At 32.2% G+C, this 26,621-nt stretch overlaps 1 protein-coding gene across 1 annotated transcript in view; it reads right to left on the bottom strand.

Annotated features, from left to right (window-relative positions):
- C4H8orf34 (chromosome 4 C8orf34 homolog) overlaps window positions 1-26,621 on the bottom strand; it is a 376,094-nt gene that overhangs the window by 195,109 nt on the left and 154,364 nt on the right.

Raw genomic sequence — 26,621 nt, 5'->3', positions numbered from 1 at the left:
ATGCTTAACAGACTGAGCCACCCAGGCACCCCTATTTTTTGCATTTAAAAACTATTATTTGGATTTATTCAAATTAAACAATGTAAGTTTCCACCAATGTGACTAATTGAATGTCACAAAAGACTTTCTGTCATCCCAAACACAGAAATGCTAAATAACGTATAACAAAATAAAGTTACTTCAAATAAGTTCTAAAAGAAATGAAGTCTTTATGTAGCAGAAACAAGGAAGAACAAATCTAGAACAAAGACATCTAGTCTAAAGCCTATAGCCTACAGAGTTCTAGGACTGGATAGGTAGGCCGTGAGGCTAGTGGCAGGAATTTATGAAGTAAAGAGATGAGGCCTTTAGCTCACGTAAATCGTGGAGCTAGAATGGAGTCTTCTGAATAAAGTTAAGAACCCCCAAATGCTGTATGTTACATTAAACTGTGACCAGAAACTGGGCCAAAAAAATTCTCCTACTCAACCATGGAAGCGGTGAGGAAGCTTGTCATCCACTGATTCTTGTTGGAAGAGAAGTCATTAGAAATGGAAACACACAGATATACTACATGGTGGTGTAAAGTCCTCATTTACAATGTCCAAGTGATGAGGAAAGCCCAAGTTGAGAAATGAACATGAAAACTCGACTGAGAAATCCTCCCCCTTTCCTATAAGAGAAATGAAATAACACTTTGTATGAGTGCTTCCACAGCCCATGCTAAATGGGTGGCACTCTCCACTGAACTTGGTCACAATTCAAAGCCACAAATAGCATTAAAAAAGACAACTACCAGGAGGGAGCATAAACAAATGAAAACAAAGGAAGAAACAAACTGATACCCCAAGAACTGGAGATGATAGATTGACTTCAAAGACTAAATGTAAGTTTATTTAAAATGTTAAAGAAAGAAAACACTCAGAAACTATAATGAAAGACTGGTATATATGGGGAAGACAACAAAAACAAACAGATTTGATTTAAAAAAATAAAATTAGTAGGTATGAAAAATATAATAATTGAAAGTAAATATGTTAAAGGACAAGATAACTACAATCAAACAGAGAGAATGGGACAACATAGCTAAGGAAATCATCCCTAACCCAAAAGAGATAAATAAGGAAATAGAAAATATGGTAACTCAACTTCATTAGTTATCAGAGAAATGAAAATTTTTGAGGTAATCGAACTGACAACTTTTTTTTAGGTTGTACATAACATGATCTTTATAGGGTATACAACATAATGATTTAATATAGGTATACATTGTGAATTAATTTGATTACCACAATCAAATAAATTAACACATCCATCACCTCATACGGTCAAAAAAAATTTTTTTAATTGACAATATCATGTATAGTCAAAAGTTATAGAAAAGCAGAAACACTTATTCATTGCTGTTAAGACAATAAATTGGTGCAATCACTTTGGAGTTCAATATGGCAATCTGAGCCATATTTGAAGATGTTTATAGCTATGGCAAAAACGGCAATATCACTCCTAGGTATATACCCTCAAGTAATGAAATGTGTCTTAACAGGGGCACTACTGGCAAATTAAGTAGGAAAATTATTCAGTACCCAGAACAATCTTGCACAATACAGAATATTTAGCATTCTTGTTCCTGCACAATAAATGCCAGGAGTGCCCCCAGATGCTATGCCAAGTAAAAATTCCTTCACATATTCAGAAATGCACCTGAGTGGTGCAGCACTCTCCCTGGTTGAGAACCATTACCCAGACTCTAGAGAAACTAACTCAGGCATACAAAGAGATAAATGAGAGAAATTAAGTAAAATCCAAACTGTTGCATATACACAAATACCCATTACCCAGAAGTGCCAGTCTCAGCTATGTACCCCAAAGATACTCCAGAACAGGTACCCATGGAGACAGGATAGGAATACTCATAGCAGCACTGAAGGTAATAATGTAAATCGGGAAACTGATGAATAGAAAAATGGATAAAAAAATTTTGGTGAATTTATACAATAGAATGTAGGAGCTGAATTGAATGAATTATATCTACATGTACCAACATGGGTACATTTCCAAAACATAAAATTAATTGAAAAGAGAAACTATCCAAAATGTATGTACAATATGATACCACATATGTAAATGTTTAAAACTGTACATTATTATGGGCACATCTTTTACCATATAAACCATGGAATGAAAGAATACAAACCAACTTTACCATCCCTGGAGAAGGAGAAGGAAGAAATGAAACAATGGGGATGGAATAGGGAACTTGGCTGTATCTATGTGATTTTTGATCCTTAAAAAATATTTGGAGTAAATATGACAAAATGATGAAATTTATTAAATCTAATGATGAATACAACAGATTTGTTTGATTACTTTCCATAATTTTTTGTATGCTTGAAATACCTCATGATTACATTTTATTTTAAAAAATATTTCACAGAGATTAAGATACATGGAGTATAGAATGTGACTAAGAGAAAGATCTCAAGAGTCACTGAAATGGAAGGACATAATATGCATACAGAAAAGACAAACTGACTTCTTCAAAGTATTGTCTTCAAAATCCTGATAAGAAACGACCATCATCCTAGAAGTCTACAACAGCTGAACTATCATTGAAGAATGAGTGTGCAATTGTAAGAACTCTAAGGAAAAGAACGATTAAAAAATCTTGTTTAGACGTATGGTGATTAACATAACATAATAAAATAAAAAAAAATCTTGTTTAGAAAGAGAGAAATTGAATCCAGAAGGAAAAAACAAAACAGCAAAGATGATGAAAAATACATTGGCAAATCTAAAGAAGTACTGACTATAAAAGCAAATACTGACAAACTCTGGGGAATTTAAACACAGGGTAGAGCTAAAATCCTAGAGCACAATAAAGTGGAATATGGAGGTGGAAAATTAATAGAAAATGTTCTAAAATTTTAGTTTTGCTAAGAAGAAAGCTAGAGAGGCTGAATCCACTTAGACTTTGTTATGTCAAAAATGTATGTTAAAAATTTTAAAGAATGTAAAGACAATGCAAGAATCTCACCAGAATAAAGGAGGAAAGAAAAAAAGGAGAGGTGGATAATAGCAAACATTCACATAATGCTTATTATAACTATGCATCAAGTACTATTCTACGTATATTTACTCTTTTAATCTTCATGGCAATTCTCTGAGTGTCATCCTCGTTCTGCAAATGAGAAAACTGCAAAAGAGAGAGGTTGAAATAACTGGCTTAAGGTTGTACAATTACTAACAGGGAACTTGGGAGTCTTAAACCTTGGCATGCTAACTCCAAAGGCCATTCTCTTTACCATGCTACCTCTTTTGTTGTTTAATAAAAACTGACAAGTCAATGGAAATCTGTGGATGGGAAGTAAAGTAGTGAAACAAACAAAAACTAGGGGAAAAAAAGAGGTAGAAGAAGAAAAAATAGTATAGCAAATATAAAACACAGAACAAGGTAGCAAAATAAATTCAAATACTTTCAGACCTAACAAATGTAAATAGAATAAGCGCACCAATTAGGCAACAAGTCTCTGAGCTTGAATTTTAAAAACAAGGGACAGAACTAAAAAAAAAAAAATACTGGCACAGAAATACTAAATTAAAATGATAAAAAGATTATATGTGTGTGTGTATGGCAAACCACTGCCCACAGAACTGGATAGACAGACAGGCAGATACAGATAAACACAATTTTCTGGAGAAGAAACCCATGAGTAGAAGCCTCCATGGGAAACAGTGCATCAGTAGGTATACCTAACCTGTAATTGATGAATTGCTTGGGCTCAGGCTGGACAAGTCTGAAAGTTAAAAACTCCAGGGAGCCCAGTCATGGAGGAGCACCAATACATTTGTGAGTTTTACTTCCAGGAGCTTTACCCCATTCTCATGGTAAATACCATGGAAAAATCCCCTTGTGCTTCTGGCAGGGGGAGGGGAAAAGTAAATAACTATCTTAAAATATGCCAGAGTATTCTGTTTTTAACAAGGCCTGCCTTTGAGAGAAACTATTTTACCAGAACCCAAACTATTATGGTTTTTAAGACTTTAATTGACCTGGGGGAAGTAAAATACCTAACACAAGGGAAATACTAAACTCCAGCACCCTGTAGCCATCCTGTCTCCAACTAAGGGGTTAGGGGGAGCAAGGAGAATGCAAAATACTTATAAATTTCACAGTCCAGAGGCACCAACTCATTAAAAAGCTGAGACCTAATCATAGGACTATAGAACACTTCTCCTCCTCCCAAAAGTTACCACTACATTACAAAAGGCTTACTTACCCCAGTTGCTTTTACCAAATACATAATGCTTGGCTATCAAGGAAAAAACTACAAGATACTAAAAACCAAAAAATAATCCAAGTGACAGAGCAAGCATCAGATTCAGACTCAACACAATATAAAAGGAGAAGAACAAAGCTGGAGGACTGGCAATACCCAACTTTAAGGCTTACCATAAATCTCAGATATAGAAAGGATGTTGGAAATATCAGACCAGAAATTTAAAATTACTATGATTAAAATGCTAAGGGCTTTAATGGATAAAGAAAACAGCATGTAAGAACAGAGGGACAATTTAAGCAGAGATGAAATTCTAAGAAAGAATGAAAATGGAACGCTAGAGATTAAAAACTAACAGAAATGAAGACTGTCTTTAATGGGCTCATTAGTACACTAGACATGGCTGAGGAAAGAATCTCTAAGCTTGAGGATATGTCAGTAGGAACTTCCAAAACAGAAAAGCAAAGAGAAAAAAGACTGGAAAAAAAAATCTCCAGACTATCTAAGAACTACAGGATAACCACAAAAAGTGTAACATATGGATAACAAGAATACCAGAAGAAAGGGAGAAAAGACCAAAAGAAATATTTGAAGCAATAATGGCCAAGAATTTCCTCCAAACCAGTGTCAGCCACCAAACCACAGACCCAGGAAGCTGAGAGAATGTCAAGCAGGATAAATGTAAAAAAAAAAAAACAAAACAAAAACTCTACACTTAGACATATTGTATTCAAGCTGCAAAAAAATCAAAGATAAGGAAAAAATCTTGAAAGAAGTCAGGGGTGAGGTGGGGAACACATTATCTCTAGAGGAGAAAAGATATGAATTACTTCCAACTTCTCAAAACCATACAAACAAGAATAAAGTGAAGTGAAATGGTGTTGAGAGAAAAACATTCAACAACCCAGAGCAAACTTCAGAACAAGGAAAGTTATCAGGGATTAAGAGGAGCATTACACTATAATAAAAGGGCCAATTCCCCTAGAAGACATAATAATCCCTAATATGTATATGCCTAACAATGGAGCATCAAAATAGATGAGGCAAAACAGAAAAATGGCGAGGAAAAATAGATGGACTCATTGTTATAGCTGGCGACTTCACCATCCCTCTATCAGAAATGGACAGATCCAGAAGGCAAAAAATCAGTAAAGACATAGTTGAACTCAACAGTGCCATCAATCAATTGTATATAATTGATATCTACTGACTACTTCATCAACAACAGCAGAATACATACTCTTCTTAAGCTCATATGAAACAGTCTCCAACACAGATCACATTCTTGGTCATAAAACATAACAAATTTTACAAATAAAAATAATGAAATGTCTCCTTTCAGACCACACTGGGATTAAATTGGAAATGAGTAACAGAAAAACAATGGAATGTCAGAAAATAGTTGGAGATTAAACAACATATTTCTAAATAACACATAGTTAAAGAAGATATCAAATTTAAGAATATGTTGAACTAAATGAAAATGAAAAGAAACATCAAAATTTGTGGATGCAGCAAAAGCAGTGCATAGAAGAAAATTTATAGCACTGAATACATATATTAGAAAAGAAGAAAGCTCTAAAATCAATAATCTAAGCTTCTACTTTAAGAAACTAGAAAAAGAAGAGCAAAATAAATCCAAAGCAAGGAGAAGAAAAAATACTAACAAAAATTAGAGCAGAAAACAATGAAATTCACACAGGAAATCAATAGAAAAAAAATAAACAAAACCAAAAGCTGGTTGTTGAATAAAATTGATAAGCTTCTAACCAAGCTAACTAAGAAAACAACAGAGAAGACACAAATTACTAAGATCACAAATGAAAGAGGGAATATCACTACAGATACTGTGAACATGAAAACAATAATAAAGCAATAATATGAACAGCTTTATGAGTGCAAATTTGGTAACCTAAATTCAATGGACCTATTGCTTGAAAGACAAGAACTGCCAAAAGTCACATAAAAAAATAAGAAATAGACAATCTGAATAGGCCTATATCTATTAAAGAAATTGAATCAATAAATAATCTTCCAAAACAGACTCAGATGACTTAATTGTGAATTCTACCAAACACGTAAGATAGAAATGATACTAATTCTCTTCCAGAAGATACAAGCAGAAAGAATACCTCCTAACTCATTGTTTGAGGATGGCATTACCTTAATACCAAAAACAGATGAAGATATTACAAGAAAACTACAGTCCAATACCTCTCATAGACACAGATGCAAAAATCCTCAACAAAATATTAGCAAGTTGAATCAATTAATGTATCAAAAGGATATAAACCATGACCAGGTGAGGTCTATCCTGGGTATGCAAGGCTGGTTCAGCTTTCAAAAATCAATCAACATAATTCATCACATCAACAGACTAAAAAAGAAAAATCACATGATCAAATCAAGGGATGCAGAAAAGCATTTGACAAAATCCAACACCCATTCCTCATAAAAACTTTCAATAAACTAGGAATAAAGGGGAGCTTCATCAACTTGAGAAAGAATATCTACAAGAACTTACAGCTAAAATCCTACTACTTAATGGTGAGAAACTCAAAGCCTTCCCACTAAGATTTTACGTGAAAGGAAGGAATGTTCTCTTTTATCAATCCTTGACACTGTACTTCAAGCTCTAGCCAATGTAATAAGAAAACTAAATAAAAGGTATACAGATTGGGAAGGAAGAAATAAAACTCTTTGTTCACGGATGACATGATTGTCTATGTAAAATAAATGAAACAACTGACAAAAAAGCTCCTGGAACAAACAAGTAATCATAACAAGGTTGTAGGATACTGGTTAGTACACAAATGTCAATTGCTTTCCTAAAAAACAGCAGTAGATAAGTGAAATTTGAAATTGAAAATGCAATACCATTTACATTTGCACCCTACAAAGTGAAATATTTAGGTATAAGTCTAACAAAGAAAGGAAAATTGCAAAACTCTGATGAATGAAATCAAAGAACTAAATAAATGGAGAGGTATTCCATATTCAGGAATGGGAAGACTCAATATTATCCCGATGTCAATTCTTCCCAACTTGATCTATACATTCAATAACAGTCCCAATCAAAATCCCAGAAAGTTATTTTGTGGATATCTTACAAAGTTACTCACAAGTTTATATAGAAAGACAAAAGTGGCCAACACAAAGATGAAGCTGAAGAACAAAACTGGAGGACTGACAGTACCCAACTTCAAGACTTACCATAAACCTAAAATAATCAAGGAAGTGTGGCACTGGTAAAAAAAAAAAAAGACACAGAGATGAGTGGAACAGAATAGAGAGCTTAGAACTAGACCCACATAACTACAGTTAACTGATCTTTGACAAAGAAGTAAAGGTAATAAAATGGAGAAAATATTGTCTTTTCAATAAATGGTACTGAAATAACTGGACATTCACATGTAGAAAAATTAATTTGGACAAAGACCTTTCACCCTTCGCAAAAATTAACTCGAAATGGAACACAGATCTAAACGTAAAAGGCAAAACTATAAAACTCCTAAAAGATAACATACAGAAAACCTTAATGATCTTGGGTAAATTAATGCCTTTTTGGACATAACACCAAAGGCATGATCCATGGAGAATGAATTAAAAAGAATTAGTAAGCTGGACGTGATTAAATTCAAAACTTCTGCTCTGGGAAAGACAATGTCAAAAGAATGACAGAGAAAATATTTACAAAAGATACATCTGATAAAGGCCTGTTATCCAAAATATACAAAGAGCTCTTAAAACTTAACAATAAGAAAACAAACACCAATAAAAAATAGGTCAAAAATCTGAATAGGCAGATATATAGATGGCAAATAAGCATATTAAAAGATGCTCAACATCATATATCATTAGGGAATGTAAATTAAAACAATGAGATAATTCTTCACACCTATTAGAATGGCTAAAATCCAAAAAACTTAACACACAAAATGCTAGTGAAGATATGCAGCAAAAGGAACTCTCATTCCTTGGTGATGGGGATACAAAATGGTTCAGCCACCTTGGGAGACAGTTTGGCAGTTTCTTACAAAACTAAACATACTTTTACTATACAATCCAGCAATCATGTTCCTTGGTATTTACCCAAATTAGTTGAAAAACTCATGTCCACACAAAAACTTGCACACAGATATTTTCAGCAGCATTATTTACAACTGCCAAAACTTGGAAGCAACCAAGATGTCTTTCAAGTAGATGAATGGATAAATAAACTGTGCAGAACTGTGTGAAAGTCAGTCTCAAAAGCCTATAAACTGCATGAGTCCAACTGTGTGATGTTCTGGAAGAGACAAAACTATGGGAAAAGTAAAAGAAATAGTGGTTGCCAGGGGTTATGGGAGAGGAGGCACAAATATGGCATAGAGGATTTGGGGGGTAATAAAACTACTCTGTATGATGTTATAATGGAGGATACTGTATTATACACTTTCATAACCAATAGAATGTACAACACCAAAAATGAACCCAGATGTAAAATATAGACTTTGGGTGATAGTAATGTGTCAATACAGGTTTATTATAACAAACATATTACTCTGGTGTGGGATGTTGATAGTAGGGGAGGCTGTGCAACTATGAGAGTGGGTGGTATGTGGGAACTCTTTGTACCTTCAGTTCAGTTATCTGTGAACCTAAAAATGCTCTAATACGTAAAGTCTGCTTTGTTTTTTTTTAATGTTACATTGATCAATCTTGTAAACTTTATGCTAAGCAAAAGAAGGTCTTTACAAAAGACCACATGGTATATGATTCCATTTATATGTAATGCTGAGAGTAGGTACAGAAAATAGATTGAAGATTATCTAGAGGTGAGGGAGTGGGTGGTGTGAGAGACAAGTAGTGACTGCTAAAATTGGATTTCTTTTGGGGTAAGGAAAATATTCTTGGATAGCGAGATGCTTGCAAAATTCTGTGAATTTTGTAAAAACCACTGAAACGTACACATTAAATGAGTGAATTTTATGTCATGTTGTATATCTCAATAAAGATGCTTTAAAAAGATGCTTAAAAAAAGAATATAATCAGATTCACATTATAGTACTATACATTTTCAGTTGATAATAAGGGCATTTTCAGGTCAAATTTCCACATCTTTCACTCTTTATATCACAGGCACACTAGTGAGAAAGGTTATTTCAGTATATCAAATATATGACAGTGACCACACTGGAGGAGTACATATATTCAAAACTAGGAAATTTATCAACAAAGATCAAATTCTGCTTTTTGAAGTGCTCCTATGAAATTAAAATGACAATTTCTGTTTCTGCTTAGGATTATTCAAACATCGTACTTACAAAAGACACACATTTTTGCAAAACTTATCAGAGGTCACGGTTATGAGACATTACTGTAGTAAGGACCCATATGATTGTCTTGAACTACTTTTCATACCTCATGTGTTTTTACATGAAATTCAACCATCATTTCATTTCAGAAACAATAACAAATGTCAATTTTAATTTTAACTCCTGGAATAGTCTCATGATGTAACATTATACTGCCACAATTTTTATTTGTGAAAATTGCTGTTTTCTCTTTCAATCCAAATTTTTAGTAAAATGCATAGATATTAAATGTACCATGTAATGAGTTTTGCAAAATGTATATGTGCACCCATGTAATGAACAACCCAGTCAATATACAAAATATTTCTATCACCCCAGAAAGTTTCTTCATGCTAATCCCTCACCTGGCCCACCACGTTCAGATTTCTATCACCATAGATTAGTTTTACCTGTTCTTGAATTTCTTATGGTTAAATTAGTAGTATGTAATCATTTGCATCTGGTTTCTTTAGATCAACATAATGTTTATGAGTGTCTTAGTTGGCTTAGGCTGCCATACCGAGTATCTTAGACTGGGTGTCTTAAACAACAGAAGTTTATTTTCCCATAGTCACAGAGGCTGGCAAGTCCAAGATCAAGATACCAGCATGGCAATAACTGGTGAGAGCTCTCTCCTTGGGCTGCAGATGGCCACCTTCTCACCGTATCCTACATGATCTTCCCTTAGTACCTACACATGAGTGACACAGAGGGAGCAGAGAAGGGGAGGGAGAGGGAGAGAGAGAGAGAGAGAGAGAGAGAGAGAGAATGTTTTTCCTCTTCTAAGGCCACCAGTCCTACTAGATTAGGTAGGACTTTCTTTTTGGCCACTTTATGACCTCATGTAACCTTAATTAACCTCCCCCAAACCCTATCTCCATATACAATGACATTAGGAATTATGGCATTAACATATGAATTTGGCAAGGGAAACAATTCATTTCATAGTAATGATGTTGATCCATGTTGTTACCTGTATCAGTATTTAATTCATTTTTATTGTTGAAGAGTATTCCATTATGTGAATATACCACAAATTGTTTATAAATTCTCCTACTGATTGTAATTTTGATTGTTTTCTGTTTGGATTATTTTGAATAGAACTACTTTTATATACAAATATTTGTGGATCCATGTTTTACTGCCCTTGGGAAAATACCTAAGAATTGCTAGGTTATAGGGTTAAGTACATATAGAACTTTATAAGAAACTGCCAGACATTTTCTACAAAGTGTAGAATTTTTCATGGGCAATGTTTGAGAATTCCAGCTACTCCACATCCTTGGTAACATTTGGTATTGAGAGTCTTTAATTTTATCCATTCTAGTTGGTTGTGAAGTGATATCTCAATGTTGTTTTAATTTGCATTTCCCTTATAGCTAATGATGTTGAATACCTTATTATGTGCTCATTTACCACTTGCTTAGCTTCTTTTGTGAGCTGCATATTGAAATCTATTTTTATTAGGCTACTGACCCTTTTAAAAAATTGATTTATAGAAGCTCTGTATACATTCTAGATACAAGTCTTTTGTTGAATATATTGCATATATTTTGTACCACTCAGTAGTATGCCTTTATATTTTATTTTCTTCTTTCTTTTCATTTTCTGAGAAGCTTGTAATTGTAATGAGGCCCAGTTTATTAAAATTTTTTTATCCTTAGTAATTTTTGTTATCTCTAAGAAGTCTTTGCCCACTCCAGGATTACTAATATATTCAGCATTTTTTCTTCTAGAAGTTTATAATCTTTGTGTTTATGTTTGCACATATAATCATTTCAAAATAACTTTTGTTGTGGTATGACGTAGAAGGTCAAAATTCATTCTTTTTCTGTAGGTTTATCTAATTGTCCCAACACCAGAAGTTGAAAATATTATCCATTCTGTATCAAATTGCTTTGGTGCTTTTGTTGAAAACTAATTGAACACATATATTTCTGGACTTTAATCCACTCCACTGATTTGTTTGCCTATCCTTACATTAATACTAAATGGTTTTGATTATTGTAGCCTTATGTTGAGGCTTAAAAATCAGATACTGTAATTCCACTGATACTATTCTCTTCCTAGATGACTTCGGCCATTCAAGGTTATTATTTCCAAGTAAATTTTAGAATTAGCTCATCAATTTCTTTTTTACAAAAGCCCATTAGGAATTTGATTAACACTGTATTAATCATAGAGATGTAATTTAATAATGTTTGGTTAAGAATTTATGCATCTATGTTCATAAGAGATATTCATCTGTAATTTTCTTTCAATGTCTTTGTCAGGTTTTGATATTATAGCTACATTGCTCTCAAAACAATCTGAGAAGTGTTCCCTCTTCTCTATTTTCTAAAAGAGTTTATTACATTTGAATTTATCTCTTCCTTAAATATTTGATAGAATTCTCCAATAAAACCATCTTCACCTTAAGTTTTCTTTTTGGGAAGGATTCTGTTTACAAATTCAATTTCTTTAACAAATATTTGACTACTCAAAGGTACAACTTCCTGTTTTATGTCTGGTATGAAGTTTCACCAGAATTTTTTTTCATTATATCTAATTTGTCTAATACGTTGGCATAAAGTTGTTCATAATATTCTTTTGTTATCCACTGTGTATATATGATCTGTAGTAAAGTTTAGTCCTGTCTTTCATTTCTAATATTGGTGATTTTTGTTTCTCTTTTTGTCAGTGTTACTAGAAATTTATCAGTTTGGCATTGTTGATATTCTTTATGTTAGCCTATTTTCTATTTCATTGGTTTGTCTTATTTTTATTATTTCCTCCTTTCTTATGTAGATGCAATTTGCTTTTTTTTTTTTTAGATTTAAAGGTAGAAACTTGTATCAATGATTTAATAACCCTTGCTTAAACCTCTGAACTTCTCTTTAAGCACTGATTTGTATGCTGTGTATGTTGTATTTTTATTATCATTTAGTTTAAATTATTTTCTGAGTTCCCTTTTAATTCTTCTTTGGCCCATGTGTTATTAAGAGGATTTAATTTCCAAATTTTGGGATTTTCCTAACATTGTTATTGATTTCTAGTTTAATTCTGTTGTGACTTAAGTACAGAAAGTTGACCCAGTATAGTGTTTCTCAATGAACATTTCATCTGCATATGAAAACAATGTGTTTCCTGTATTGTTAAGTATACTGCAAATTTCCATTTACAATAAATTTGACAATGTTCAAATTTTCTCTATATATATACACACACTTTTTCCACTTTCCTGTCAATTACTGAGAGAAATGTATTAAAATATCCAACTATGAATACCCATTTGTCTAGTTTTTTTAAATTTTGTCATTCTATATTTTTAAGCTCAAATGCATACATATTTACAATTGTTATGTCTTCCTGATGAATGTGCTTTATATCATCGTGTTATATGTTCTATGCTTACTTTTTGCATGTAATATATTTTCCTATCCTTTTATTTGCAGTCTATCTGCTCTTAACACTGTGAATCTTATACTCAGCCTATATAAATCTTACTTGCTTTTCCACACTGACAATCTCTGTCCTTTAATTGGTATATGTAGTCCATTTATATTTAATGTAATTATTAACATGTTTGGGTTTAAAGTTTATCATTATGTTATTAGTCTTGTATTCACCCCAACCGCTTTTGATTCATTTCTCCTTAGCCAAATGATTTTTAGTATTCTGTTTTTATGTTCTTTATTAGCTTTTCAGCTTAACTTCTTTGGTTTCCTATTTTAAAAAATGTTTTTCTTAGTGATTGCTCTTAGGATTAAAGTAATGCATCCCTAATGTATTAAAGTCTATTTAAAATACAGTCTACTTGTTAATATTGTATCATTTTTTTGTGAAAATGTAGAAACTACAGCACTGTAACTCCATTTACTATCATCTGCTTATGCTATTTTTATATGATTTTATTTCTTTCTATGTTATAAACTCTATACTGCATTGTTTGCAGTTTTGCTTTAAGCAATCGGTTGTCTTTCCAAAAATTAACAAAAGGAATATAGTCTCACATATTTATTCACGTATTTATCATATCTGGTGTCTTCATTTTTTCCTATAAATCTTATTTTCCATCTGATATAATTTCCTTCAGCCTGAGAGACTCTAACATTTTTATAGTGAAGGTCTACTGGTAACATATTCAGTCTGCTTTTGTTTACCTGAAATTGCTTTACTTTGTCAGCCTGATATTTTCTAAACTTGTACTGTAGGCTCATATTTTTCATCAAATTGGGGAGAAAATGGGCAATATTGCTTAAAATATTTTTTCTTTTCTTTCTTATTCTTTCTCCTCTTGAATTCTGATTAAATGTTTTATCATTTTAAACTGTCCCACCAGTCATCGAAATCCTTTTCATTTTATTTTACTTTTTAAATCTCTGATCTTCAATTTGGATAGTTTCTGTCAACCTATATTCAACTTCCCTGAAACTTACTTCTACATTGTTCAATCAGCTGTTAATCTTATCTAGTAATTTTTAAAATTTCAGATTTCTAGACTTTCCTTTATATTCTAGACTTTCCTTTGGTTCTTTTTCTAGTTTCAATTTTTCTACTGAATTTCTCGTTTACTCCTTGTGTTCTTTTCCTTCAAGTCCATAAAATATGTGTAATAATTGCTTTAAAAGTATTTGTCCCTAATTCCAGCATCTGAATAAAATGCTCTATAGGTGTTTTTTTGCCTTAATTTTGGGTCACATTGTCTTACTTTGTTGAATGATTAATAATTTTTATTATATGATGGACATTATAGTTGATTCTATTTAGGAAGTCTGGTTTATGTTGTCTTCTCTAAATGACATTGAGTTTTCTGTCAGGAACTAAATGGCATACCTACTTCACCTTTGTAGGCATGGTTTTATGCTTTGTAAAGCTAGTCTATTTCAAATTTTCCTTCATTCTTAGGAGTGGCTCTCAATTCAGTGTGTGATCATTACTCCTAATGGTTGACTTTTCTAAGTCCTCCTCTGAATGCTAAAGGAACTCAGGAAGGTTTCCTTTCTCTGGCTGGGCTGAAACTCTGATGTATCCCAGCTCTGTCTGAGCCCTCTTCTTCCATTCAATTCTCAGACACACAACAACCACTATCAGGTCATGGGTGGTTTTGCTCTGTGCAAGAGCAGCACAGCCTCAGCCAAGGATGTAAGGGAACATACCTGTTGACTTATGTCTACACCCTCTGCTCAGCTTCCTTCTCTTGCTATACTGTCTCACCAATCTCAGCCACCTCAACAGCCCCAACTCCAATCTCTTCCTCCTCAAATCAGTGAGATTGCCACTCTTCACTCTCCAGTTGAGCTCCTCGTCCACACAAGTTGGCCAGGGAAGTGTCATCATGAAAAAAGCCAGTGTGAAACATAGGGCTCACCTCACTTTTTCCCCTTCTCTTAAGAATCAAGGTCTTGTACTTTTTGTCCAGTGCCTGAAAAGTTGACCTCATATACTTGGTGTAGTTTTATAATTGTTAAATGCAAGAGATAAGGCCAATACCAGTTATTCCATCATAACCTGAAGCAGAAACCCCTGATGTTACATTTTAAAATTTTGTTTATTATGTGAGAACTGCATATATGTGGCAAGTAAATATATACATGTTAATTTAAATGTGCATTTTAATGTGTATGTGTTGCACAGTTAATGTTTAGTTCAGAAGCTTAGGCATCTGATTCTTGGGTATCAACTACATAATCTAGGTAAATTTTGCTTTGCAAGGATTTGTGTCCTTTTCTATAGTGTGAGGATAATAATACAGCCTACTCCATGGTATTTTGTAATTATTAAGTAATGTATAGCAACACTTAACACAGTTTATTGCTTATTACAAATGCACATGATAATACTATTCTTCATACATTATATATAAAAATATCTAAAACATCACCAAAACATTTTAACAGTAATTATTTCTGGGTAACACATATCTCCTTTGACTTCTATAATCTCACACTCTTTACATTGAATATATACCTTTTAATAATCAAAAATAAATATTATTTTAAAGGACAGTTGACTTCCAGAATATTTGATATTAAAAGTTCCTAAATTAGCTTATATTGCCAAAAACTGCCAGTATTTTTCTAGAGAAAATTATTCTTTGTTTCTTTTTCTTTTTTTTTTTTTGCCTATCAGGAAGGTAATAAACAATGAAATAAGTTAATAGTATGCACATTTGAACAGTCAGTGGAAGAGGGAACTAAGAATGCCAAAATCCTGAAGCCATTATAAGACCAGTAATGAGCACATATACCTTTTCTTGCCCCTGAACTCAGAATTATTGAAACATCTGATTACTAGAGAAAGCAATGATATAATTTAGAAATGATACCATTTAGAAAATAAAAATGTGAAATGCATTTCTCTTTATGGCTGGAAAGTGTATTTTAAACAAAGATAACATTTCTAAAGGAACCACCATGTTTGTTTATTAGTGGAATAGTGAGCAAATAATCTAAATTTTATCACAAAAAATGTTGCTTTTTTGATCTTTTTAAATGTATGTTTTAGAATTTTCTTTCTTCCAGTTAAAAGCTTTTATATTGGAGAATAACTCCTCTCACATCCTTTTTTTAGAGAAAGAGAGAAAAGAGTGTGAGTGGTGGGGGGAGAGGCAAAAGGTGAGGGGGAGAGAGAGAATCTTAAGCAGGCTCCATGCTCAGCATGCAGGCCGGTGCAGGGCTTGGATTTCACAACCCTGAGATCATGACTTAGACCAAAATCAAAAGTCAGATGCTTAACCAACTGAGCCACCCAAGAACCTCACTTCTCTCACATTCTTAATTTTCTTTATCAGAGTGGCTAGGAGTTTGCTTGGCCTTTGGTCTTTTGTGTTTAGATTATATATGAGCAGAGACACATTTCTTATCTTAAACTACGACTTTCAGTAAAAGATGTCCTTAACTCAGCCACCGAGATGTTAGGAATTAAATGGTATCAAAATCTTAACAAGGCTATTCGAGAAAGTTTTAGATTATGAACATCAGAAGTCCACAAAAAGATTAAGAACACCAGATTGTAGCCTGAAAAAAACTTCCCTCTTCCTCTCCTGATATTTTTGTTTATATTATTGGATGTGGATTTTCTGAATCATGAGAGGATAAAAGACAGCATTATTTAAAAAAAAAAGAGAAGAATGCATTATAATATGAAAATGCATATAGCCTGCACAAGCTTTGGAAAATATTTACTTCTTTGAGCTAGTTTTGGAATGCAACAAATCTTATTCCCATGATAAGTTGGGATGCATGGGCCAAAAAGTCTCCATGTTTCTACAAACCAGGTATTTTTTAGACTACTGAAGGCCCTATGAATGTCAATGACTGTAAATCAGGAAGGTAGTAACCTGGTAACAAAAACCAAAACAAAAACATATAAAAGAAAATCAGATATAAGTTCCTAGCTTTTGATACTGTTTTTAAAAAGTTTTAATATTTCAAATTGCTGAAAATAATTTCTTCAGTCAAATTATTAGAAAAAAATGAATATTATAATATCCTCTTCTAATGGGGCTATTATCTTTCAATGGAACAAAAGGCCAAGATTATTTCTGACACACTGGGGGAAATATAGGCTCATGTGGCATTCTCTCAAGAGTAAGTTGTTTGTGATTTTTTTCAGGTAAGGGAAAAAATTAAGAATAGGACTTAAATATCAAGTGAAGAATACCTGTTGAAATAATTTCTAAATATTTGGAACATACCTATATGAGACATTTATGATAAAAGACTAAACACTTAAACCCAAGGCCAAAGTCCCATGATCTTACTTTCTTTTTCACATGTACTAAACCTCATGGGCTAGATGGAGATAGGAAAGGAATTGGTATAAAAATGATATGAAGTATAGTAACAAATCCTTTTCTTAGCTCTAATCCTTTATCAGATGCACTGAATACTTCATCTGAATGATTTATTTAATCTTCACAAAACCCTATAAGTATTGCCAAAGTTCCTATTTATCTGATGATGGATCTGATAGTAGAAAGAAAAAAGTTACTGTTCCCAAATCACAGAATTAGTAAGAGGCAATGGTGAAACTAGGCATTGGTGAACCCTAGGCAACTAGGGTTACCCGAATACAAGGCTCATGTATGCTGTTGTTATTTCTAATATCATGCTATACTATCCTCCATAAATTTAATCTCTTTAGATTAACTTTTGTTTTTACCATATTTATAATACTCTACATTAAATTCTGAAATAGATTTTATTCAAACACATGTTGGTGATTAAAGTAAATATGACAGCACTTAAAAGATGAAAAACAGCTGGCCTAATAAACTCCCTTCTGACAATTCCTGAAAAAGTAAATTTTAAAGAAACTAAAATTTTACATGAAATTTTACATTTATATTCTGATATAAGTAAATTCATTCTACATTAATATCAGGCATTGAATCATCTTTTGCAGAAAGAAACTACAATGTTGAAAAGTAAAATAAAATCAATAAATTTAATTTACCTCCATTAGAACACTGTCATATTTTTTTTCCGATTGTGTTCCTTTTGTGTTCCTTAGTGCCCTTCTATTTAAACATTTTAGAGCAACTTAAAAAAATATTTTCATGATTGTTAAGAATATTTTCTGAAATTACACAATATAAGACTATCAAAAAAAGAAAATCATAATACTTTCATTTTAAAAGAAATTCCTATATAGAACCAGTTTAAATATTTCAGATTTTAAAAAACATATTCTAAAACCTTTAAAAATCTTGAATAAAACTTTACAAAAACTATTGCTTTTAGATATTGAAAACAATTGACAAGTTCTGTGACCCTTCTATCACTGTGTATTCAATATTTCAACTTCAATAATTTTAGTTTTCTATTTAGAGATGATTAAATATCAGTGATATTGTAATATATAGAAATTTAAACAGATTACTGTAGTTAGACAAGAAGTTTTAAACAATTCAGAAGAACAGTTTTAATACCTCTTTAATGTCTATCATTTTTTATGTCAAAATGCAAATAATTGCTAAGTTAGTAACACTCTGTTGCATATTTTCAACCAAGAAAAAAATACAATAAAATAGTGATTTTGGCACCACTTTCAAATGGTTCTTACATAGAATACAAAATTAATTTAAATTCAAACTGTATGAAAATCAATACCACAGCTAAACAAATCATCTTGAAGTATAACATCACCATTTTATTATGTATTTGAAATGGGAAAGTTTATTTCAAAAGCAACAAAACCCTAATAATAGTTAACACTGATTTTTAAATTGTTTGTGATTTGATTATACAATGAATTAATGTAAAACCAGAAAATTGTGCTGTATCAGTATTTTCATATTTATCAATATAATTGAAGAGTTTTTAAAGCTTGTAGATTTTTCAACACTTTTATGGTTTTATTTACACAAAAGCATGTAAACATATTGTACAAATTTCTAGTCTTATATATCTCGTCTTTGTCTCTCTCGCCTATTCCTGCTCCCAGCTCAACTTATGCTAGTGAATATTCTTGTGTATGCACAAAACATTTTTCTTTTCCTCCTAGAAATTACACACTTATGTGGAAGAAAATTAAAGACAATGGAGTAATTTGCTCTATATCCTTAACCAAATCACATCAATGTTTGCCCCTGTTTAAATACCCATGTTAAAAATAAAAAATGTAATGCATTGTATTGATATATAAATTATTTTGGCTTGCAAATACATTTGTAGCTTCACCTCCTTTCTCTTCAAGCCTTTGATTGTATTATCTTGTGGGAATTATCAATTTTTACTATTAGTAGGTATTTCCAAAGCTACAGAAAGCTATTTCTTTTCTTTGCTTATAACTAAACAAAATGTATGTGGGGTCGGAGAATATAAATTTACTTGGAAGGAAAGTTCCATCTATAAATTCTAGTGTCTTTTTTCAAACATTCCGGTTACGCATGACAAAAAGAAAATAATAATAAAAGCGTTTTCAGAGAACATCTCATTTTTATTCCTGCAACATCCCTATGTGATAGGAAGATTGAAGTTGTTACCAGCATTTTATAATTAGTACTTGTAGCTCGGATGACAAAACTAGCAAAAGGCAGCATGAGGGCTGGAGCTGGTCTTAGAGTTTTGTAGCTCAATGCTCTGGACATAGACCACATAATCACATCACAAAGTGGCTCACACCTTTGCAAGATACTCAGTGAAAAACTATGACCTAAATATGAAAAAGCACATTAACTTATATTACTGTTATATGTCAAACAATCTGTAACTTATTTCAAAGTGAGAAATATGTACTAAACAACTTACTTACAAATATAGTGAAACAGCTATCTCTGAAATAAAGGAATTTTCATAGAGGTCTACAATTGAGATGAAGGACAATTGTCAATTATATGTCTATGGGTTTAGATTTTATTTTCAAACTCTTGACTTTATTCTGCTATGTTGATCTACTTTTACCACTAGAAAAAATTTTTAAAGAAAAAAAACATTTCTTATTAAATGCCATAAAAGTAAATCATGTAGGATGATGTATGTTTTTGGTGACATGCAAGTTTATATTTATTTAAAAGGCAATCTCTACATGTAAATGCCAGTTATCATTTGTAAATGTTCGAATATTTTGTTGAAAAGAAACACAAATGAAGAATGAAGAGAATGAATCACAAATGCAATTCCAAACACAAAACAAGTACTTCTAGAAGACTGTGAAGGGGGCTATAAGTCACATCTAACAAAAGCAAAGTCAGAATCCCAAATAAAGTTTAGAATAATAACATGATAAAACAGAATCTCAATGAAACCATGTCCACAGGTCTATGCTAGAATCGTTTCATAACTTATGTAATTTTTGTACTTTAGCATTTGTCTTTCAAGTGCTCCTATAAAATATGATATTGGGAGGGAAGACAGAAATAATTACTAATACAAACTACAGTAACCAAAGCTTCTTAGCAAGACTTTTCCTTGTTTTCAGGAGACATTTCAAAAGAGCTTGGTTAACTCAGAAACCTCTATTCCATGCTCTTTTTATTATAAAAATCACACTTTCTACAACTTTATTCCCCTTGCTTCAGGATGTATTAGATCAAACAACAAAAAAGTTCATTGACCATACCTTCTAGATTAAGAGTTTCTCATTGTATGCTATACAGATCACCTGCAACAGAATTTCTTAAAGGACAGGAGGAAGGGCATTCCTGTTGGAAAATGGTACTTCATGGGCTGTATTCAAATCTAATGAACCAAAAATTCGGGATAGAGGGGACTGGAATTTTTATTTACAATAAGCTTCTTAAGTGAACCAAATTTTAAGACTCATCAAGAATAGAGAATAGTTAATATTTCATGAAACATGCTCAAATTTGTGCAAATTTGAACTCCCAGGAATGTGCAGAGTCACTTTGTAAGTGGAGAAATTGATAAAACTATAAATGAATGAATTAACGGACTAACTGGGAGCTGAAGCAAAAATCTACAAATTGTTTGGTTCTATATAGATGCCAGTGTTCACTAGATTCACCGTTCTCTCAAAGCCCAAAGAGATCAAGTAATTAGAAAAATAAAAGATGTAATAGTCTACTGCTGTATATTAATATGAATTAGTACTGTTCACATAGCAGGTGCATGATATTTGCTGAATGAAAAAATATGTCTGAGTGGATTTACTCAAATGTTGTCACTGTAATCCCGGAGAGACAAACACAGTGCTATTCAATTCCACTTAAAAGACACTTCAGCCTGAACTTACTTGGCATTTGTGCAGGCAATGGAGGCTCTAAAGCAAGCTGAAGTTAAAATTCAAAAATATAGGACCAAACTCAATAGCAGGGGCATTTCACAGAGTTTCTGTTACAATATATCACACAGCTCAACAGCAGTTAATATTTATTATTTAGCATGTGAAAGATATTTTCATATATCTGTGTGAAGTCCTAGGTTTTCAATTATATTAATTCATTTAGTGAACATTTAAAATATATGGGCAGACTTTTTATAATGTTTGGGTAACTGTGGTCATCAATTGCCAGTGTAATTCCTGGAATTTCTGAGAGTATCTTGTATTTAAAAAAGAGAGCTACTTAGATTGAGGTGATCTGGGTGTTATTTTATTCAGTATGTTCTAGATTTCACTGACTTCAGTGGTCCTCAAATTCGCTGTACCTTAACACCCCACAAATTTGGAATATTTTAATCTCTAATACTAAGTTATTTTGGTACTATGCTGAATGAATTTCTAAGCAGTATTTAAAGCAACCTTACAGATAATATTAAAGAATCCATAAATTTAATTTTGGAAAGTCCTTCCCTTTTTAAAAGAATCTTTTCTACAAAGAATCTTCAATTTAAAGTGATAATTCTTCTATTGTCCTGATATTCCCAATGATCAATACTCAAAGGAAACAAAGTTTACGTGTGCTTTAGACTAGTTCACATACTTAATATCATTAGAATATAAGTATATTGATAGGTAGGTAGATTTTTTTTTGAAAGATTTATTTATTTATTCATGAGAGAGAGAGAGAGAGAGGGGCAGAGGGAGAAGCAGGCTCCCAAGGAGCAGGGAGCCCGATGCAGGACTCGATCCCAGGATCCCGGGATCATGACCCGAGCCGAAGGCAGACGCTCAACCATCTGAGCCACCCAGGCGCCTCAGATAGATTTTTTTTTTAATATTTATGGTCCTCTCCCCTCTTTTTCTAACATCATTGAATGACAGCATTTTTCACTAAATGAAATAGATGTTTTTATTCTGTAAATATGGGTGCTTTCTGCTTTAAGAAGCCTCCAAATGGGGGGAAAAAACAGAATAGAAAGTAAATGTTTAATTTTATTTACTTATTTTTTTAAAGATTTTATTTTTTTGATTTTTTGTAAATGTTTAATTTTAAAGATTGGTCACAGAAGAATGAAGGGGAGTAAATCATAGGGGGAGACGAACCATGAGAGAGGATGGACTCTGAAAAACAAACTGAGGGTTCTAGAGGGGAGGGGGGTGGGGGGATGGGTTAGCCTGGTGATGGGTATTAAAGAGGGCACATTCTGCGTGGAGCACTGGGTGTTATGCACAAACAATGAATCATGGAACACTACATCAAAAACTAATGATGTAATGTATGGTGATTAACATAACAATAAAAATTTAAAGAAAAAAAATAAAAGAAAGATTGGTCACAATGCAAAAGAATTTGCCAAAAGACTGCCTTAATGCAATGAGTTCTTCTTGAAAATTAAACATTTTACATCATCTGGTAAAATACTGGGGTTTTAGAAATTTAGAAATTACTGTATTCTGCAAAGAATAGCAGTATAATTACACTTGTTCTTAATTACTAAATTTAAAACAAATAAAATATAAAAGGTGATTTGTAATCACTTTGCTTTTGGTAATACAATGTTAGTTTTAATTTTTATATGATTAATTAAATTTATATGATTATACTTTCTAAGACCAGAAAGTATAAATCATGACTAATGCTGCTTTCCTTTTTTAAGCATCTCTGGAATGTGATTTTTAGATATTTGCCTCATCATCAATTCTGAGAGAAAGCCAAAAAAAATTTTTTAAGTAATTATCTTATACTAAAATGTGTAAGAATAATACTTGTGCCTTTCAAATAATTCTGATATTTTCAAGGGAGTATAAATTATATAGAAGATAAACACATAACTGCAATTAGCATTTCATCAAAAATAAAATAAAAATGCATGTAATGAAAATGAGCTTATATTTAAAAGCTGAAATATCTTTCTTAAATTAGTAAAGTTCCTAAAATTCTCTGTGAAAGTTAATGAAGTAAAAGATACCTATAGGCTTTTTATAAATCCCTTGCTGTACCACTGTAATTTGTTTTTCTACTTTTGAAAAATTATTGATTTTAATAACTTTTGAAAATATGCAAATTTAATCATGGTGATCCTTAATTTCCAGCATAGTTACTAAAATATTAGGGAATATCTTATTTTTGAAGATGAGAACTACTTACTTTGAGGTGAGTTGGTAGATACTTTATTCAATGTCTTCTGTAAATAGAGCACCAATTTCAGTGGTGCTTAAAATTGTTATACCTTAAAATTCCAGAAATTTGGATATTTTATTCTCTGTTATATATTAATTCCATTTAAACTACTTTTGTGCTATGAATTTAAAAGTAGTATTTAAAGCAATCTTACAGTAAATGTTTAATCTACTTAAAAATTATAGACGCTGTATGTACTATATTTTCATATGCCCAATAGACTTGGAATAGAAATCCAAAAACATACAATTAAACAACTGTGAAGAATTAAATCTTAACCAGTATGTGTTATCGATGATAAATTCCTTAACAAACAAATTAAGATAAGAAGTTTTACTGACTTCTACTTATTCAACTAAAAGGCTTATTTTCCCCCTTCAGTTTTACTGAAGAACAATCCTTTGTTACATTGACATTAACTAATAATGACACTTCTCATTTATTTATCACTTCACAAAGAGTACAGACTACTCTTGGGCATAATACATTTTTCAGCCAGTTATACCTGATATAGACAAGTTATACACTGAAAACACATAAGTTATAGCAAACTCATTCTAAACAATGTTGCAGATTTGCAAAAGATATTTTAAATACCAGATGTCTCTTGCCTTTTACAATGATTCTATGTACTAAAATTTCATTTCAAATAACTTTTCAGGAGCTTAGCATTTGTATTTTCCTCAAATATGTACAATCACATATGTTTCTCTGGGATCAGGGTTTCAAAAAATACTGTCTGAAAATTCTTTAATAATAAACAACATGATTGAAATCTAATATTAAAAGGGTTGGAAAAGTAGGCATTATATAGTTTCTAAATTGATTTAGCAATATCACATTAACTGATTAGTGTAGGGATTGAAATCTACTGAAATACTAATAGAGACATACATGGCTACTGAAGATATAAGGTCTTAAAATTGAATAACTTAATAATCATTGTATTTTATACCATACTCATCCATATTAATCATTCATCCATTACTATATCATGACTGAAAAAAAGTTTTAACTTTTATATTAACTGAAATTTTTCACGTACATCTGTTCGATTTCATGTAAGAGATTAACCATCATCTTAGATAAAAGCATAAGTAAAATTTTAAGTCATGAATTTATATACACTACTTTTGAAGAAAACTGAACCTGTATTTTAAATATGTATTTTCTAAATAATTGAATGGATAGGTATACTTTGGTCTTAAAGACAAATATATTTCACATCCAAATACCATTTTACATAATTAATGAACTTCTGGGCAAAACAATCTTTTGGATACAATTTTCTGCTATATGACCTTTATTCACTGAGACAGGGTTGCATATGGCATTATTTTAGAGGATAGCCCAGTGGACTTGGAACATCTGATGTCATGGCAGAAAAATCTCATAATCTAGAGACCAGCATTAGTATACTATAGCTGCCTATGCTGAGATATAAAGTCCAAACTTTCAAATATTTCTCATTCTTAAATTTGCTCAGACATTTAAAATGTCTAAATGAAAAAAAAAATGAGGACTAGCTATTAACTGTTCATATTAGATAGTCTCCAAAACCTAACAGTCTGGTCTTCAACTTGGGAGACTAGAAACTTCAGAGGAGCTGAGATCTAAGGGGTACCAGCACTGAGTGACACCTAAGTTTTCATAAAGAACTCCTCAACATCACTGAAAGTTATGATTTCCTCTACTCTGATGAGATACTCCTGAGGCTATCAGGAAATCCAAAGTTATTCGGAGCATGCCTGGATTTCTTCAAAAGATTATCTTTGCAAGTTAAGTGTAACTGCCCTCCTGTGGATATCAACTGACCAAGAGCTGTCATGTAAAGGAAGGGAGAGAAAGAACACTATCGGCACAACCCAATGTCGATGTACCAAAAAGCCAACATTGATGTTATATGAACAACCTCCTGGCCCTTCCATTGACAGTCATGGTTCAAGCCTTGCCCCCTTCACTGTTACTGACCAAAGCAAAGGAACAATTTACAGGCGCAGTTATGGAGCACAAGAGCAAAAGAGTCCATTCCTACAAGCACAAACCTACAAGGTTAATGACCACACTCTGCCTGCTGAACTTCCATCTACTTGTCCTCCAGGACTCACCTCACCACTGGAATCAGTTTCTCTACGAAGCATTCCCTGGTTACCATCCCCTACCTCCGCATTAGGTGTTATTCCTACATTAAACTGTCTGCTTAATCAAATTGGCACCTGTCGCAAAAACTACTAGAATGATGTATTTACGTTTTTATTTCAAACACTAGAAATGTAAAGTTCCTGCAAACAAGATCCAAGATTACTTTATTTTTACATCTCTAGGACTGAGCTCAGTGCTTAGTACATGGTAAGTACTTAGAAACATTGGCTGAATTGAAGCTGAATGAGGGTACTACAACATCTGGCACATCTGCCACATTAATGATTTGGAGGTGGGGAGATGAGATTCCTTAAAAAAACACCCAGACTTCACTGTTCTTAAAAACAAAAACGAAAACAAAAAACCAGATGAACATCATGAAGTGAAAATGCCATGACAGTCTCCTCAATGCTAGAATGAACACAGTATTATAAAATCAGAAAACATCAGTGACCTTGCCATCACTGAGTAAATAACACATTTGTAGGTCTATGCAAGAAGACCTATACCATTTTTTAACATGATAATATTTTACTGCCATAAACACTTAAAACCCAGGAAGCTGGTTTAGAAAAAAAAATTTTAATGTCTGTATATTTCTGGGACTCCTTATTCTATGTTAAACTTATTTGCAGCTTTCAAATGATTACATCATTTATTCACTTCAGTACATGGTTACAAAGTATTTGGAAACTGCTTTAATGACTTAGAATAAAAGAAAAGTTCAGTTTTAAAAAACTACTATCCAAAGATTTATGGTGAAATAAAAACATACATTTACTTCATTTACGATATAAAGGGTTCCCTATATATACAACACTAATAAGGTTTTTCATGAAAGTAACAAGCCTATAAAAACACCGAAATCTTGCAAACTCTCCTCTAACTTATGGAAGACATAAAACACTAATTTACTATCTGTCTCTCTAAATTTTA

This window comes from Zalophus californianus, chromosome 4, assembly GCF_009762305.2.
Source record: "Zalophus californianus isolate mZalCal1 chromosome 4, mZalCal1.pri.v2, whole genome shotgun sequence".
Classification (NCBI taxonomy): domain Eukaryota; kingdom Metazoa; phylum Chordata; class Mammalia; order Carnivora; family Otariidae; genus Zalophus; species Zalophus californianus.
Note: the sequence above shows the minus strand (reverse complement) of the source record. Positions and strands in the feature narration are given on the sequence as shown.